Consider the following 16,208-nt stretch of genomic DNA (forward strand, 5'->3'; position numbering starts at 1 on the left):
TACAGAAGGAGAAGATAAACATGCGAATAAATCAGTGCAGACGGATTTTTTCTCTGACACGTGCACAAGCTGAACTGTAAACTCCTCGCAGCATCTGATACATTTTTCCTTCAGTTTTGCAACATGTTTCTTCAAGATGTTCCATAGTAAAGTCCAGAGAGAGGAAGACAGAGAGAGAGAGAACAAAACAGACAGGAGAGTGAATAGTTCAAATAATTCGTGGAAATCTGGTTAACCCAAACACTCTTAGCATCATATACTTTCGCGGTACATATAAAATTTAGTCGCTACTAAAACATAATAAAGAAAGAGAAAAGCTGGCCAGGCTATGGGTCTGAATACACAACTAATCGTCGCTAATCAGCTCCACGGACCATCCTTCTTAGGCCACTGACGAAAGCGGATGAAGATATCTATCCTATTTACTGGTCATTTATTTCTAATAATATCATAAAAAATTTGCCAGTATCGGAATTTCTATTATTAGTCATAAAAAAAACATCTCGCCAGTTTGCCGACTTGATAATGTAGCTGAAATATCTCTCATCCTGCCAGAAGAGACAGGACAGAGATACATCGCCGCTTTATTACTGGCCAAATGAAGAGCCGAAAGATGGAGAAGCTAGAGAAATACAAAGCACTTCCAAGTAATTTCGCCCACGATGCCATTGTCCATGAGGATCACATTGTCCGTCTCTTAGCACCAGGCGACTGATGCCAGAACCACTCGGCGCGCCAGCCAGGTGTGACCGCCGCCATTATCAGGTATTCCGTAAACCTGGAAATGAGAGGCTGGCACGCATGTGAGGGAGGTGCGAGAGGAGTGCTCTTGCCACTCTTTTCTGCTTCTTCCTCAGTACAAAAGAGATGGCTTAGCTCCCTAATCTCTAAACAAAGAGACCACTGAGAGCTGTCTCGCGTCTGGTGATGAACTCCTCACCTGACACACACCTGGCCCAGGTATGTAGCATGCGTCTCGGGCCTGTAATATATAGATGTGTAATATAAAACCTATTTAACTATCTGTCATATGGTCCACACTAGTTGCTGGGATGCTCCTCCTTGTCCACCACCATGAGGCGAGTCACTGAAGGGGTCAGCCCCGTGTGGACAGGGAGACTGAGTGGTGTAGACAATGGGACAGGGCCGTATAGACAAGGGCGGCAGGAGGGAGACCCTTGAGAGAAGCTGCAGTGCGTGATGAAGTAGGATGAAGATAAGACAGGCTGAAAGAAGGGGCATTAGTGGAGATGCAATGTGCAAGCTCCAGGTCACACAGTGCAGATTACAGCTGCAGACACTACGACTGAAAGTTCACAAGTCGGTACATGTTAAAGTTATTATAAATATTCGCTAATTGTAAGAAATGAAAATAATTAACTATGCATCTATAAGCAAAATTTTTCTTGCACTCAACATACACGTATATACAAACACTTCCACAAATAACACACATGTAGATCATATACATTCACCCGTATACCCACAGTTCCCATACACCAACCCACCCACCAACGAACGAACGCACGCACGAACACAAACACCATTCCTACAACAAACACAAACGTGAAAGATGGTTTCTTTGTTTCAGCAGCTGAAGAAACCTGGCTCTACTATTGCAATCAAGAAATGTAAGTGAAACGATCTTCAGCACAAAAACATCTGTTTCACTGGGTGGACGGAAAAGAAGAAGAAGAAAAAAAAAAAAGAAAGAAAACAGCAGAAAGCAGTTGCCATCAGTAGCGAGACGAAAGCAAGCACAACAAAAACAAAAACAAAAACATACCCACCAGCAGCACATGCAGACTTGCTGTCGAGCGAGCGGCGAGCGCTGGTAACACTTACAGGGCGGCGAGCGTGGAGTGAAGGAGGAACTGCGTCTTATCTCACCCACCGGCTTGACGCGCCGCACCACTCGCGCCGGGGCCCGGGACACGTGCAGCGCGTGCTGTGCTGCTGAAGACAGGCGGACCAGGCCGCTAGCAGGCTACACCGCTCCTGTCTTCTCTTACTTTCACAGTGGTGATGACAGGTCCTCAGTAGACGAGCACCCTCACAGTAATGACAGGACCTCACTAGACAAGCACCCTCACAGTGATGACAGGACCTCACTAGACAAGCACCCTCACAGTGATGACAGGACCTCACTAGACAACAAGAGCCTTTATATGTCCTCACTAGACAAGCGCCCTACCAGTAGTCATGACAGGTCCTCATGGACAACAACCGCCACCACAGTAGTCATGACAGGATCTCACTAGACAACAAGAGCCTTCATAGTACTAATTATGTCCTCACTAGGCAACAAGCAGCAAAGGTCCTCAACAATGGTGACAGGTAATAATGAGACTAATAGACAGCAAAACCCCTCCCAGCAGTGGCGATGGGTCCTTATTCAAGCTTTAAAAAAAAATAGTGGCGATATTTCCTCGCTATCCAAAAAAACAACAAAAAAAAACCAACAAAAAACCAAACAAACAAATAAAAACAACCTGAGCAGGGGTGACGAGTCCTCATTAGATAAAAATCCCTCACAGTAATGATGCTGGATCCTCACTAGATACCTTGAGCAGGTGGCCTGTACCCCAGTGGTGTCTAGTACTTGCTAGACCACCTATACCCTGACAGCAAGTCCTGACTAGACACCCCAGTCCTGTAGACAGACCTCATGTATGTCACTGTGCAAGTCTGTCTCTCAGCGTCAAACACAGTAAAAGGCCAAAAGGGACCAATTACTGCTGACTGTATATGCTCATTGTAAAAACCGTCCTAAGCGGTCAGTACGTGGCTTCCGGTAATTTCTGGTGATAAAAAGATTCATTGCGAAAGTCATTCTGGCCTACATTATGGGAACAGTTGCCGGTGGTAGATTGGCCGAGGTATGAAAACGGATTTCTGCGTTTATTGTGCTACAATCAGCTTACTTCGCATCTCTGAGCATGTCAGGCAGGGCACAGCTGTGGTGGGCAGGGCACAGCTGTGGTGGGCAGGGCACAGCTGTGGTGGGCAGGGCACAGCTGTGGTGGCCCCACACAGCCACATAGGCAGAAAACCTCCGGGGTATCAAAGTATATGTGGAAAAGACATTGTAGTTGGTACTAACAACGCGAGATGGCAGACAGGCGAGTTCCTGGGGGTGTATAAAACTGTGCCGCTACTAATAGAGAAGAGCCGGGTATAGAATCCAATATCTTCTTTTTTAATGTATCATTCTTCTTTTTACGCAGCATGCACACACACAAAAATACCATACATACAAATCCACACAACATACACAAAAATGCACATATAGTACACCACACACACCCACACACAAATACACATTTACAAAAGTAAAGAGGCGCAGCGGTGCGTGGCCTCGTGCAATGAATCCCTGGTGATTACGAGACTAGTAACACAAAACAATCCGCATTCAGCTTTCAACTGCAGCAGCTTTACAAAGAAAGTCCACAAACAATGCTGTACCCGAGTGCAATCTCTGATTTCGCATTCCCGTTAATTTCCTACCCACGGCTCCCACAAGCACCGCGTGTACATCCCTGCTGCGCCCGGCCCCAGCATGCAACGGCTCGCACACGACATTAAAGGGTGTGGAAAGGTGGAAAGGCTTCGAAAGAGTTCCACTGACGCACTTGTGTCCACAGACTCCTCCCTGTCCCCTCGTCCACCAGCCTCGGTGCCGCGCATCAGCATCTCCGCGCCGCGCTAATGGCGCCGGGTGGCGACCTGTGAGTGCACCTCCTTTCGTCATCTGACAGATTGCTGTCGTTCAGCAAATGGCGCTGGCTGATTGCTCGGTGTCCTCCTGGCTCCGACTCTGATCGATCAGCCGGTCAGCAGAAGCTGTAAGTACTGAGCTGACCTACGAGTGTGTACAACGCACTGAAAAGTTATTTCACTTTAAAGGTCAACTCAGGCATTTACTATTTGTTTCCGCTTCACAGGGTAGTGCTTGGTGCAAGGTACTCAAATAATAATATTCATCCCGATCCCTCCTCCACACCACCACCACCAGCCACCACCAGCCACCCCCAACACAGATTCCATTGTCGAGAGAAAAAGAAACTTGGAAGCACGACTAGAAAGAGGTCAAACCCTCAGCCAGTCCTCCCCATGGACTCAAGGAGTCAAGGTAACGGATATTCACTTGGTTTCCTTGTATAAAGCTCCTCCCAGTGAGTCATGTGAAAAACACCCGGATGGACCCTTATATCGCTCACCCGTGATCACCAGTGGAGCTCATATTCACCTGTGATCCCTTGTTGGGTTCATATTCACGGAGCAGGTTTACTTGTTGACCTTTCCGTGCTGGGTACATCGTCTACCCGGAGGCAGCGGCTAAAACCTTTTATTAGTGGAGTAACAGTAGGTCCACCCAAATCGTTTTACCGGCCGGTAATTTATAGCGGACATTGGCCTTCCGATAACTTTCTACTACCTCCGGTAAAAATAGAAGAAATTGTGAGTGATTATGAGTTATATAGTACAATCGTGAATGATTATAGTACAAGCAAAGCAAATACAGACTTTGTCTAGACTTTCTGGATTTTGCAAATAATCCGACAGATATAATGGACGATAACTGATAATACTATTTTTATTGAAGTCATAATCTGTGAGCAGTAGGTGCTTCTTTTAAAAAAAAGTTAATATCGGAATCGAGAGAGCTTTCTCTCAATTATTTTTCGTTATTTCGTCATTTAGTTTTTGAATGAAAATAAATTAATGTCTGTGGTATAAATCAAGAAATATATATAAAAAAAAAGAACAAAAACCCAAAGAGTTTGCCTAGGAGTCTACACACATGCATCAGCCACAGAAGGTTGGAGAGGATCAGGTCTGTACATCGAATACCCGATGATCAGAGACAAACAGCAGCATTTTGCAAAGACCTCCACTGCTCCACCTACAAACCATCAGAGTAGAAGCCCTGATCCAGTCAACACACATCATTGGAACTAGAGATGAAGATGTCCAAGTTGTCTTTCAAGTTGATGCTTTCTCTGTAACACAAGCAGCCACTTGTTGAAAAAACACAGAAAACGATTAATGAACTGCGAATCTCACTTCTGTGTATTCCTTCTCAAGGCGAAGCAGCTGGAAGAAGAAACAAATAGGCTAGAAAGAAGGGTCAGAAGAGAGACAGAAAGACAGAGGGGTCTGAAGACCATAATGCGATCCATCTACAGCCCATCACAACTGCATAGCAGTTACCACCAGCTGTCCAGAGAGCAGGTGACCATATCTGGGATCAGACCTGAACAGAGCAGATTATCTCACCCCTTGAACACTTAACTCGTGCCGTCCTTCAAATGAAGTTAAGATGTGGAGCACGTGACCCAGATTACAATGGCCACCAGTCCTTGCACCAGGAGATATGACCACGACCCTGCTACACAACTACATGGGCCTTAATGTATTCATAATTATTCTGTTTAATTTTATTTTTATTTTTAGTCAGTAATTATATTTTTGTCTTGGACATTATAAAGGCAATTGTTTGTGTCGTGTAGAAAGTGCGTGAGCGACTCCGTGTGCGGTGTGAAACACCACCGACAGTTCCAACACTTCAGACTGTCGGAAAGTTGTTGGTAAGACTGCATCAAGACCTGCTGCCATGTCACACTGATAATGTCACGTGTCACAATGATCCGCTGTGTGTGACACCTGGCGTGTCTGCAAGCATTTTGCGCTGACGTGTCACAGGTGTCGTCTGGCGTCACGCCGCGTGACATTTGGCGGCGGCGTGCGGAGCTGCACGGAAGTTGCTGCTCACAGTTATCGTCTGCGTCTTCTCCAGAAGGTATCGAGCGAGCACAGTTCGATGTTGAGCCTCACTGTCTGCCAGTCTTACGCCAGCGATAACCTGATGGCAGATATGGACTGTCGATAGGACCGGATGTCAGCCACCAGCCAGGCTATTTTTAGCAGCAGTACCTAGACAGACAGGAGAAAGATAAGCTTCACGAGGGTAAGTGATGCCTCTGCATCCCTCGCGTCCGTCTTAAGGTCAGACCATGTCCAAACTGATTCATCTCTACCTAACCCGTGCTTGTGTACTCGACTTGGAGTGTCACCACTGTGTGCACGCACTGCACGAGGCCCTTTCATGTATTTCAGATGTTTATGTTAGGTCTAGCCGACAACATGGCGGACAGACTCTCAGTGAGGGTGGACCCCGGCTTCACTCACTCCCGTGAGCTCTTGCTTCTTCTTCGCTCTTCTCTCCCTCTATGTTTTCCTGGTCTACCTGGCGACATCCGCGGTAACCTCCACCTTGGATGTCAGATGTCAGACGAGACGACTGAAGGAAGAACTCACCTCTTTCATCTGTCCTGTCGTCTAACGTCCAGTCGCTTTGTCACAAGACTGACGAGCTTGAAGCGTGGACGCAACTTCCTGTTACCCATGGATAGTTGTTTGCTGGCATCTACTGATGAAACCTGGCTAAATGAAAGTGAGTGATGTAGACATCGCCGGCTTAGCTCAGACAGGTCTGCCACAATTAGACAAGTAGACATTGCTGTGTGGTGGAGGCGTCTGTCTCTATGTCAACAAAACCACAGTAATACTGCGTAAACATAATCTAATTATAAACACTCATCTGTGGAAAAAATACATCTTAATGGTAAAAGCAAAGCAAAAGTATTAAATATCACAACCACTTTGGCCTGCCTCCCAAGTGAACCCTCACAACTCCGGCATCATCTTCAAAGCCACCATCCAGCAAAGCAACAAATCAAAACAATTAGCACCAACGTTTTTTCTTTGAGAGAGAGAGAGGGGGGAGACAGGCCAGAGAGAGGCCACGAATGTCAATTACTGAAAATTGGAAGAGTTCCTAGGAGAAACCAAACCCGAGACAAATAATTTGTGCTGTGACCTCCCCGGGCAACACCGGGTACCCTCGCCAGCTCTACACTTTGCTGCTTCGAGACAAAAACATGGAGAAGTGGGAAAAAAACTTACAGTCTTTAGATACTGCCACGGTGAAGTCGAGACACCTTGCTAGATTTCACAACAAAAGTAAACAGTGCAGTAAAAGGTCGTGATAAGGCCAACCTGTGGATTGTGTTTATTCCTCCACTGCAGGCGGCACGTGACTGCGGCGCGCACCGTCTTCCATCAGGTTAATTAACCGTGAGAGCGAGACCGTTCGCTGCTGCTATCTATAGCCACGCACGCGCCAGGTATCTTGCTCTCGGGCATCCATTGGGGAACATCTTCCAAAATTCCATGGTACAGACATTAGAGAACACACATACGAGTGTGCATACACACACACGCGTAATTACTCCATGCACACACGCACGCACACACATACCAGTTTGTACCCATGCCACAGCTGTGTATCAACCAGTTTGTACTCATGTGACAGCTGTTTGGAAACCAGTTTGTATCCATGCCACAGCTGTGTGGCAACCAGTTTGTACCCATGCCACAGCTGTACGGAAACCAGTTTGCACCCATGCCACAGCTGTGTGGCAACCAGTTTGCATAGCTGCACAACCATGTGCATGAGGTCGCTTCAACTGACTTTCCCTCCCCACTTCATTAGCTCGTAACATCAGTCAGCGAACAGCTACTCCCAGTAAGTGAATAAAATGTGACCCGGATGCACGCCTAATTGCGTAATAAAACCCATCTTTTCCCATGCATCCTTCAGCTCATCAATTGGAAATAACGATGTCACGACCCACTCACTTGCGGGGTCACGCCACTCCCCCATTCTGTCATCATGGCGGCTCCCGAGTCCTAATGACCTTTAGTCTTCTAATTGCTCCGACGCCTCTGGTTCATTTCTAATTCAACTTCAAAGAATTTTCCGTGCGTGGTCAGTAGCTTCTGCAAAAAAGTAGGTCGTGGTTACACGGACACTGACATCAACTTCCTTTGATAAGAGCGCTTTCAGCAAGGAGACAATGGAATTGAAAGAAAATCTGAAACTCGCTTGACCATTATGAACATTAAACCTCAGAAATATCATAAGGATTAATCACTAAGCCTTTCGTAATGAAGACTGGTGTAAGACAGGGTTGCATGTTATCGCCAACAATCTTTCCGATGGTCACAGACTGGATTATGTGCAAGACAACCCAAGACAACAACACCGGTATCTAGCGGAACTTCACAAAACAGCTAAAGGACCTGGACTTTGCAGATGGCATTAGTCTCCTATCTCATCGGCAACAACATGCACAAACCAAACTGAGTAAGATAGCAGAGGAAGCAGAGAAGACTGGCTTAAAGGTCAACAGAAAGAAGACCCAAGTGATGAAAATCAAAAAACAAGCAGGAACTCCCAATCCAGCTTCAAGGAGAGAACATTCTGGAAACAGACCGCTTCACGTATCTGGGGAGCATTGTCAACAAGGACGACGGAGCGGACGACGACATCAGAAGCCGCATCAACAAGGCCAGGCATGCTTTCAACAGCCTGCTCCCCATCTGGAACTCCCGAGCATTATCCTTCCGCAGTAAGACCCGCATCTTCACCACCAATGTGACGGCAGTCGTACTGTATGGTTCTGAAACCTGGAGAATGACAAACACCATCAACAATAAGCTTCAGACCTTTACCAACCGATGCCTACGCCATATTCTGGGAATAAGATGGCCTGAAATGATCTCCAACATCAGCCTGTGGAGAATAACCAACCAGAATGCCACTAGCCAAGACATCAAAAAGCGCAAATGGGGTTTGATAGGACACCCTGGGCAGACACCATTGCTAAGCAGGCACTTGACTGGAACCCTCAGGGGAAGAGCAGGGTTGGGAGACCGAAGCAGACTTGGAAAAGAACAATAGAGAGCGAGGCAAAGGACATCGGAACCACATGGGCCCAACTGAGGCGGGGTGGGGCTGCCTAAAAGGGGGTCCTTGGGCGAGGTGTTGTTGCGGCCCTTTGCTCCTCGAGGAGTAACAAGAACTAAACTAAAAATTCTACGTGAAGCTTATCCTCGGAACAAGGCAGGTGTCATCCTTGCGGAATTTATACGCTTTTAAAAGTTGTCCTTACAATAGAGTGTCAGCCTCTCCTCCATTCCATGCAATCCACCCCTATAAACACTTCTCTCTCACACATACAAACACACACAAAACACACACATTCAAACACAAGTTCTATACAACATAAATCCCTGTTATCCTCTCAAGTTCAGAAGCCTGACTACTGTTGACATAAAGAAACATCTAAAACGCTCAGTTCTGCACTTAGTTGGGGTCAGTCTGCAGCAGCAGGTGCTTTTCCAATGCAGGAGGGTGAAGTGCAGGGGGTGCACCTAACCTTGTGGCCATTATCTGCTCCGTGATCCCCTCTCCCGGCAAGCGACTTTGATCCGCATCACAGCTGGCTTTTCGATTACTTTGTTGTATCTATTTATGTCACATGTTCTTGCATTCAGTCCCAGCATGCACAAGCAAACATCAGCATACAACAGCTACACATACACCGTCTGATGCACACAACAAAATATCTGAGTTTCCCAAGGAAACACAATGTAGACTGAACTTCAAACAGCTGTAGAATGATGAGACCAGCTTAGTTCATCATTGTCACAGCCCCACGGTATTTGTACCGACTAACATTCTCAACTGATTCATTGCTGGTGGTAGCTGCATTGGAATTCTTTGGAATTTTTTTAATACCATTTCTTTGGAATTTTTTAAATACCATTTCTTTGGTCTTACCACATTTAATTCTAAGTAATTATTTTTGCACCAAGTGACAAATCGATCTGTGTGAACGTGGCATTCCCAAGCTTCATTATAAGAGATTGGCCCCACCCAGAAGTATTATTAGAGAAGATAGCAGGAACTATTTTGAAACCTATGGTCGGATGTGTATAACGTAGACAAAATTTGTTGGCGCAGTCCCATGAGGTGGCCCAGTGAACACGTGGATGTTGGTGGATGGGGTATGTTTGCTGCTTACATTATCCTTCACAGCTTGCACATTGAGGTCTGTCTGTAAAATACATGTAGTCCAAAACCTATTTTAAAAGAGCGGAAAAGACAAACACTATCAAGAAACGAAACAAGTGACGAGTAAAAAAGAAAAATGGAGCTGACCTAACTGCCATGTGTGTACAGCTGGCATGTCACTGAGTGTCATCAGAACTCGTCCTCTGCTCCGTGAAAGTCTTCGACAACTGATTGCATTGTTAAAGTCAGACATATACATGTACTGTCCTAGCTATTGAGTGAAATCTCGTCTCGAGATGCTTCTCATCTTGTCACGTGTCAAGATACCGTTCCGACATTGTCTGCGCATGCGAGAGGCAAAAGTCTTTGGTGGAAAGATTGGATCTCGACACCTGTACAATCACCCTTTCAAGATTTAAAACATTTATTCTAATGAACAGCGGACTTTGCCAGGTGAACAGAGTCTGGAGGAGACGGTCATGAAAAACAAACGACCCTGTTGATCGGGTGTGGCAGGAGTATAGTGAACATTTGAAAACATAATAAGGAATTTGAAAACTGGCCGAACAAGAAAAATTGTTAGACGAACAGCATCGCCAGTTTCGCTCTAAAAATAATAATGAGCAATCATTATGCTTTCTGATCCCGTTATGCATTTTTTCTGAGCCCACAGGAGAGATGGCGGCTCATATCATGTGTTATCTCCTTTTTCTATGAATCCCAGATCGTTGGAAGACCGCTGACCACTCTGTTGCATTCCGCCCACCTGGCTTGAGTATTGACGTGTTTGTCTAGTTCCAGCCACTCAGCGGAACACCTTCGGTCTGTGCCTGACAAACTCACAAGATCAAACCCAACGAATTCATCCAAAAATAAAAATCGTGGCGGTAAGGGATTTGAGTAATCGCAGCGTTGGACTACGTGAGCGTGACTGGCGCGAGCTACGTGTTTCAGCCGAGACGTGAAGGTAGGGACTTGGCAGCAGTCCAGCAATCGTTGACAACGAGACTGGTCACAGAGGAAGAGGGACTGTGGATAGAGAGACAAACAAAAGCCGGCCACTCTGATGGATCAGACTTCCTACAACAGCGGCGTCCCGCCAGTCAGTCTGTTATCATGTGTTATCAAAGCTTTCACCACAAAGCTCAGGTAATTGATGTAAGAGGGGACCAACGGGTAAATAAAACCTGACAAAGATAACGATCAGGTCAGAAGATTTCAAGCAGATACATCAACAGTTGAGCTGCTTTTGTTCATTTGCTACGTCACCTCAGTCTCTCTCTCCTTCCGCTCTCTCTCTCCTACAGTCAGTCGCTATGTATGTACATACACATGGGTATGCTCGGGTGGTCGGGTGGGTGTTACGTGCACGCGAACTTTGATGATATACTAGCGACTGAAGTATATATTCCTTGTCCTTGATTTTTATTTCTACGGCTAGAACAATAGTGTTCTTTAATACTGTGTTCATCTGAGAAAGGTTTTGGTGAATTCGCGTTAAGATACGTCTGTGATCCCTAAACCGCCGGTAATGGTGATTGGTGGCTCAGCTGGCTAAAAGCAAAAGAGAAAAGGGTTTTGTCAAGCAAATAGTCCCTATTTCTGACTAAGTTCATCATGTTATACCATTATTGTAGTCATCACAGTAGTTTTTCCTCGACAACAGGTGTTCCCCTAGAGGCCTAGACATTAAATACAAAAAAGGTGTTAACAAAACGGCATTAACAGCAACAAGGAATCAACTACTAAACAGTGATTCAGCACAAACACATTAACAAAAAAGAAGACTCAAAGCTACGATAAACAAGAAAGAATGCCACAGAAAGCACAAACAAGTAACAACAAAAAAGACTGGCAATAAATTTCAACCAAAGGTAATTAAATCACTGATGGTTGTGTTGCAGAAGCGGAGGTCAGCGGCCTGGCTATGACAGACGTATCTCCGCTCTTGTTTCCGCAGTCTGGAGCCCAGCAATGTCAAGATGCGACACACTCGCTGATTACTTCCTCCAGACTCTTTCGTGATATGTAATGTGAAGCTCCGCGAAGCCTCAGGACCTAAGTCACGTGAGCGCTCACCCTGACGACACATGACAGTACCGGACTACCGCCACAATGGCGCTCACAACATGCCGGTGTTCGCCTCCTCATTATCCTTCAATAAGCTTTACTCAAACACCGCTCCTGGCAAATAAACCTATTTCATATTCTTTTCCCGCGCATGCGCAGCACGTAGCCACACGACTATCTACGGAAGACAACTCGAGACCAAGGCAAAGCTGAGGTTGTCGTCTCTTGAAGAAAATGGCGTCTGCTTCCCACCACCCCTTCCCTGTCTTTGATATGCATATTGGGGTGCCCCCAGCACACGTTGCCCACCGAGAGGACGGAGCAGATGCAAATGTGTGCAGGCGGCTGTGGAGTCCAGCGTGATGGCTGGACAGACGATGTCATACACCAGCCCGCCTTGTCTCGTCGCCGCACCCACAGAATGAAATCTTGGGCCGACCACGGAGAGTAGGCGCGTGTGACAGAATCATGGAAATTCCTTGCAAGGGACTTTGGAAAAAAATCTGTTTTCAATGCATTCTTGATGTGGTTACAGACGTGATGGGGCCACAATGAGGGTATCATACAGGGGACCACAAAACCTCAATTTCCTCCACAGACAACAACTGCTCCTTGACAGCTGGGGGCAGGGAGCGGAAGGAGGGGGTCGGACCCTTGCGGCATCGCGACATTCTGCTAATCAAGATGTGTGGTGATCAAGGTGTCTGGTAATTAAAATGTTCCGAGTAGTTGTTTTTGTTATAGCGGTTGGCGGACTTGTCGAGGCTCAGTTCCTCACAATAAAATACAAACACTGAATTCCCTGTCGCTGACAACTGCACGTCTGGTGGTTTGACACAGATCGAAAATATCACACCATCACCACCACTACCAACATAAATACCACCACCAATAACTACACCACTACAACACCACCACGACTAAATATACCATCACTACCACTCAACTACATCAATTTACCGCCAATGCCTACACAACGATGACTAGTAACCACCTATACCTCCATCATTGCCAACTACCACATCACCACTACCCTCATTACTACTACACCACCACTACCGCTTAAACCACCACGACATACTTAGAATTCTATTCAGTGACATTTGCATAACATTTAGTGTTCTTTGCTTGAACTGGCCTTGCCATGAATTTTCCTCTCTGACGACGATCTGATAACCGTAACCAGTCCCCAGATGGACAGCTCATCGTCTGCCAATCAGTCGCTACAGCTTGAATCACTGAAGAAAGCATTTTTTTTCAAAATCTTTTATTTTTTTCAGATCCGAATATCCAGTCATTACAGAGTTCATTGTGGTCTTTATTAAGCGTCTCATTGACAGTTTCTAGCAGAGTGACACCTAGACGAATGCAGGTAAACATAGACAACCGATTTACCCTCATCCTGAATCTCTCAATCTTCAACCCTTCTCTCTCTCTCTTCTGTCATCGTTGATCTCTTTTTACTCTCCCCCCATTAACCTCATCATCTCACCTCACTAATCATACTCTCCTTCTCACCCCATTAATCTTGCTTGCCTTCTCGCCTAACAAATCATACTTACCCTCTCACCGAACTAATTATACTTACCCTCCATCCTCCTGTCTTCATCTTTCATCCTTTCCCTCTTATTCCCCTTTCTCTTTTCTTTATCACAATATTTCTCGTATCCCTGTTTTCTCTCTTACCCCCTCCAGTGCCATTTGTTGATGATCAGAGGAGTTGTTTACAAAGGATCCACGTCTCAAGCCATACTAGATGACCATTATCGTTTGAGGCAACGGATAAGATAAAAATTGTTTATTTTGTCAAAGAAAGTGAGTCTCTACACATTTTTCTTTCTTTGCGTGAGTGGGTGTGAAGATGTTTCACTGTCAAGCGATGTGCGCATTTGTTCAAAATTTAGGCGAGAAAATATTTCCTTCTGTGGCCTGATTTCCGTGCTTGTTGCTAAGGTTCTCCAGGAACAGCATTCCGTGGCTTACAGACAGGCGACGGCTAATCGATCCTGGAGATGTAACCCAAGAACTTCCTGTATGTTTGGAAAGTCAATATGGTACCTAACTATAGCAGGCCACAAATAGTTGGACTGACAAGGTCTAATGCCAAGTTGACATGCCACCCTCCCTTGTCTTGTGATGGAGCGGCTGAGGGCGATGTTCTGCGGAAAGAAGTAAACATCGAGAAGACGATGTTAAGAGTGCAATCGTCCTTTGATGTTAATAACAGGCCAGCATTGTTACTTTGTTTACAAACAGGCGACTCCGGATAGTCTGGATTGCAATTTTTAAACCCAGTTAATCGACTGCCTCAGTTCTTGCCAAGCTTCCGCTACAAAGCTAAGTCTGAATAAAAATAAATTGTGGGACTGGGGAAAACAGAGTTTGGACTGGTCTAATCTTGCAATGCCTGAAGGACGGTTTCTTTGCGATGACTGAGAAACAGCATGGCTGGAACCAAAAGAACAATGAAGGTTTGAGGTCGACAGCAGGGGAGGTAGACAGTCTGCGACAAGCATGCTTTCGTTCTGTCTGCCTCGTGCCGTCTGGCATCTGATGACATCTTTAATCATTCACAACTCTGAAGTTAAGAGTAAAAGGCAGCTAAGCACTTTCTCCTTTCTTCTAGCTGGGCGATTTTCTGTGACAGCGGAACCCAATTTTCTTCAAATTAACTTTGGATTTTAGGGCCGTTGTGTCGGCTGCGAGCGGAACACAGAGGAAGCCGGCCATTTGGACTGATTCCTGCCTCGGCAAAGAGGCAAGAAATTAAGCACCTCCGGCTAGGCGATACCACAGCTCCCCCTCATAGTTTCTCGGCCTATTAAATTATGTCTTCTGCCAAGGAAAGGTCAGCAGTCAGCAAGTCCGAATGGGTATTAACTACTTCTAGAAATGAACAAAACGAGGTGGCGAAACAACAGCAAATGTGGAATGGCATTCTGCTGGCTGGGTGCTCTGCCTTTTCCTCACCTTCTCTCTCTCTGTCCTAATCCTCTCTTCCTTCCTCTATTCTCCCCTTCCTGCTTTCTTCCTCTTTCTCATTTCGTCCTATCTGTGCTTTCCCCTCTCTAGTTCCCCGATTGCTCTCCCCTACTCCCTACACATCCTAATTTCCTTTATCGTTGTCTGTCTCCAATGTCCCATCAGAGAGCTCAACATGCTATAATTATGACCGAGTAACAAAGATATAAACGTTTTAATTACATGTGTGACATACATTAAGATATAACGACGGTCATTAAATTACCCTGTCACGTGGGCGTATCAGATGAAAATGAGTCGATTCCCCTGTCACTTATGTGTGTACATGAAGCCAGTTTATCCTGTTTACACATTATGACAGTTTACTAACCCTATCACTTGGGATGCACGCTAAAATATGACATTGTAATTACCCTTTCGCATATGGTAAGCACATCAATGAAAATGAGTTAATTACCCTATCACATAGAGTATGCACACCAAGATATGATGGTAGTTTAATTACCCTGTCACATATGGTATGCACACCAAGATATAATGGTAGTTTAATTACCCTGTCACACAGAGTATGCACACCAAGATAAAATGGTAGTTTAATTACCCTGTCACATATAGTATGCACACCAGGATATAATGGTAGTTTAATTACCCTGTCACACAGAGTATGCACACCAAGATATAATGGTAGTTTAATTACCCTGTCACATATAGTATGCACACCAGGATATAATAGTATTTTAAGGTCAGGAGAGACCGTGCCCTAAAAGTGATAAACTATTAACTTTCAGTCTCCCCATGGTCAGTAGACTGAGAGACTTGTTGTACAGGTTAAGAGTGACTACCTCTGTTACACTTTAATGCCTACCAAGTATTTTTATCTTTCGCTTGTACAGCTGATTCATATGGACTGCTATTTGCGACAACGGAATTCTTGGATCTGAACTTCTGCTCTGTATATGTGTGCTGTATACCTGCGTATCGGTAGCATCGGTCAGTAAATATATGTATGTGTTGATAACTTTTAAGTGTATGTTTCTGGATGTAAAACCGTTAATTATATATTTCTCAGTGTATCTACTGGTATTTATTTAGTTTGTGCTACATTCTGTTGATGTGCCAGTGCATTAGGGTCAGCATGGACTCGTCTCCGTGTCAAGCTTGATGTCGGGTGTGATTTGAGGACAGTACAGAGAGCGGGTTATTAGATGAGCTGATGGAAACGAAGATGTAT

The 16,208-nt window shown here is 45.4% G+C and overlaps 1 protein-coding gene across 3 annotated transcripts in view; it reads right to left on the reverse strand.

Moving 5' to 3' along the window:
- Window positions 1-3,993, reverse strand: part of LOC112559399 — a 67,667-nt gene extending 63,674 nt beyond the window's left edge. For 2 of the 3 annotated variants that reach the window (XR_003098327.1, XM_025230624.1), the window contains exon 1: window positions 1,787-3,993. The gene's annotated coding sequence lies outside the window, so the exon portion shown is untranslated. The remainder of the gene's footprint in view (window positions 1-1,786) is intronic. The other variant, XR_003098328.1, reaches the window with a different exon arrangement.
- Between the last annotated feature and the right edge of the window lie 12,215 nt (window positions 3,994-16,208).

This window comes from Pomacea canaliculata, linkage group LG3 (genome assembly GCF_003073045.1).
Source record: "Pomacea canaliculata isolate SZHN2017 linkage group LG3, ASM307304v1, whole genome shotgun sequence".
Taxonomy (NCBI): Eukaryota; Metazoa; Mollusca; class Gastropoda; order Architaenioglossa; family Ampullariidae; genus Pomacea; species Pomacea canaliculata.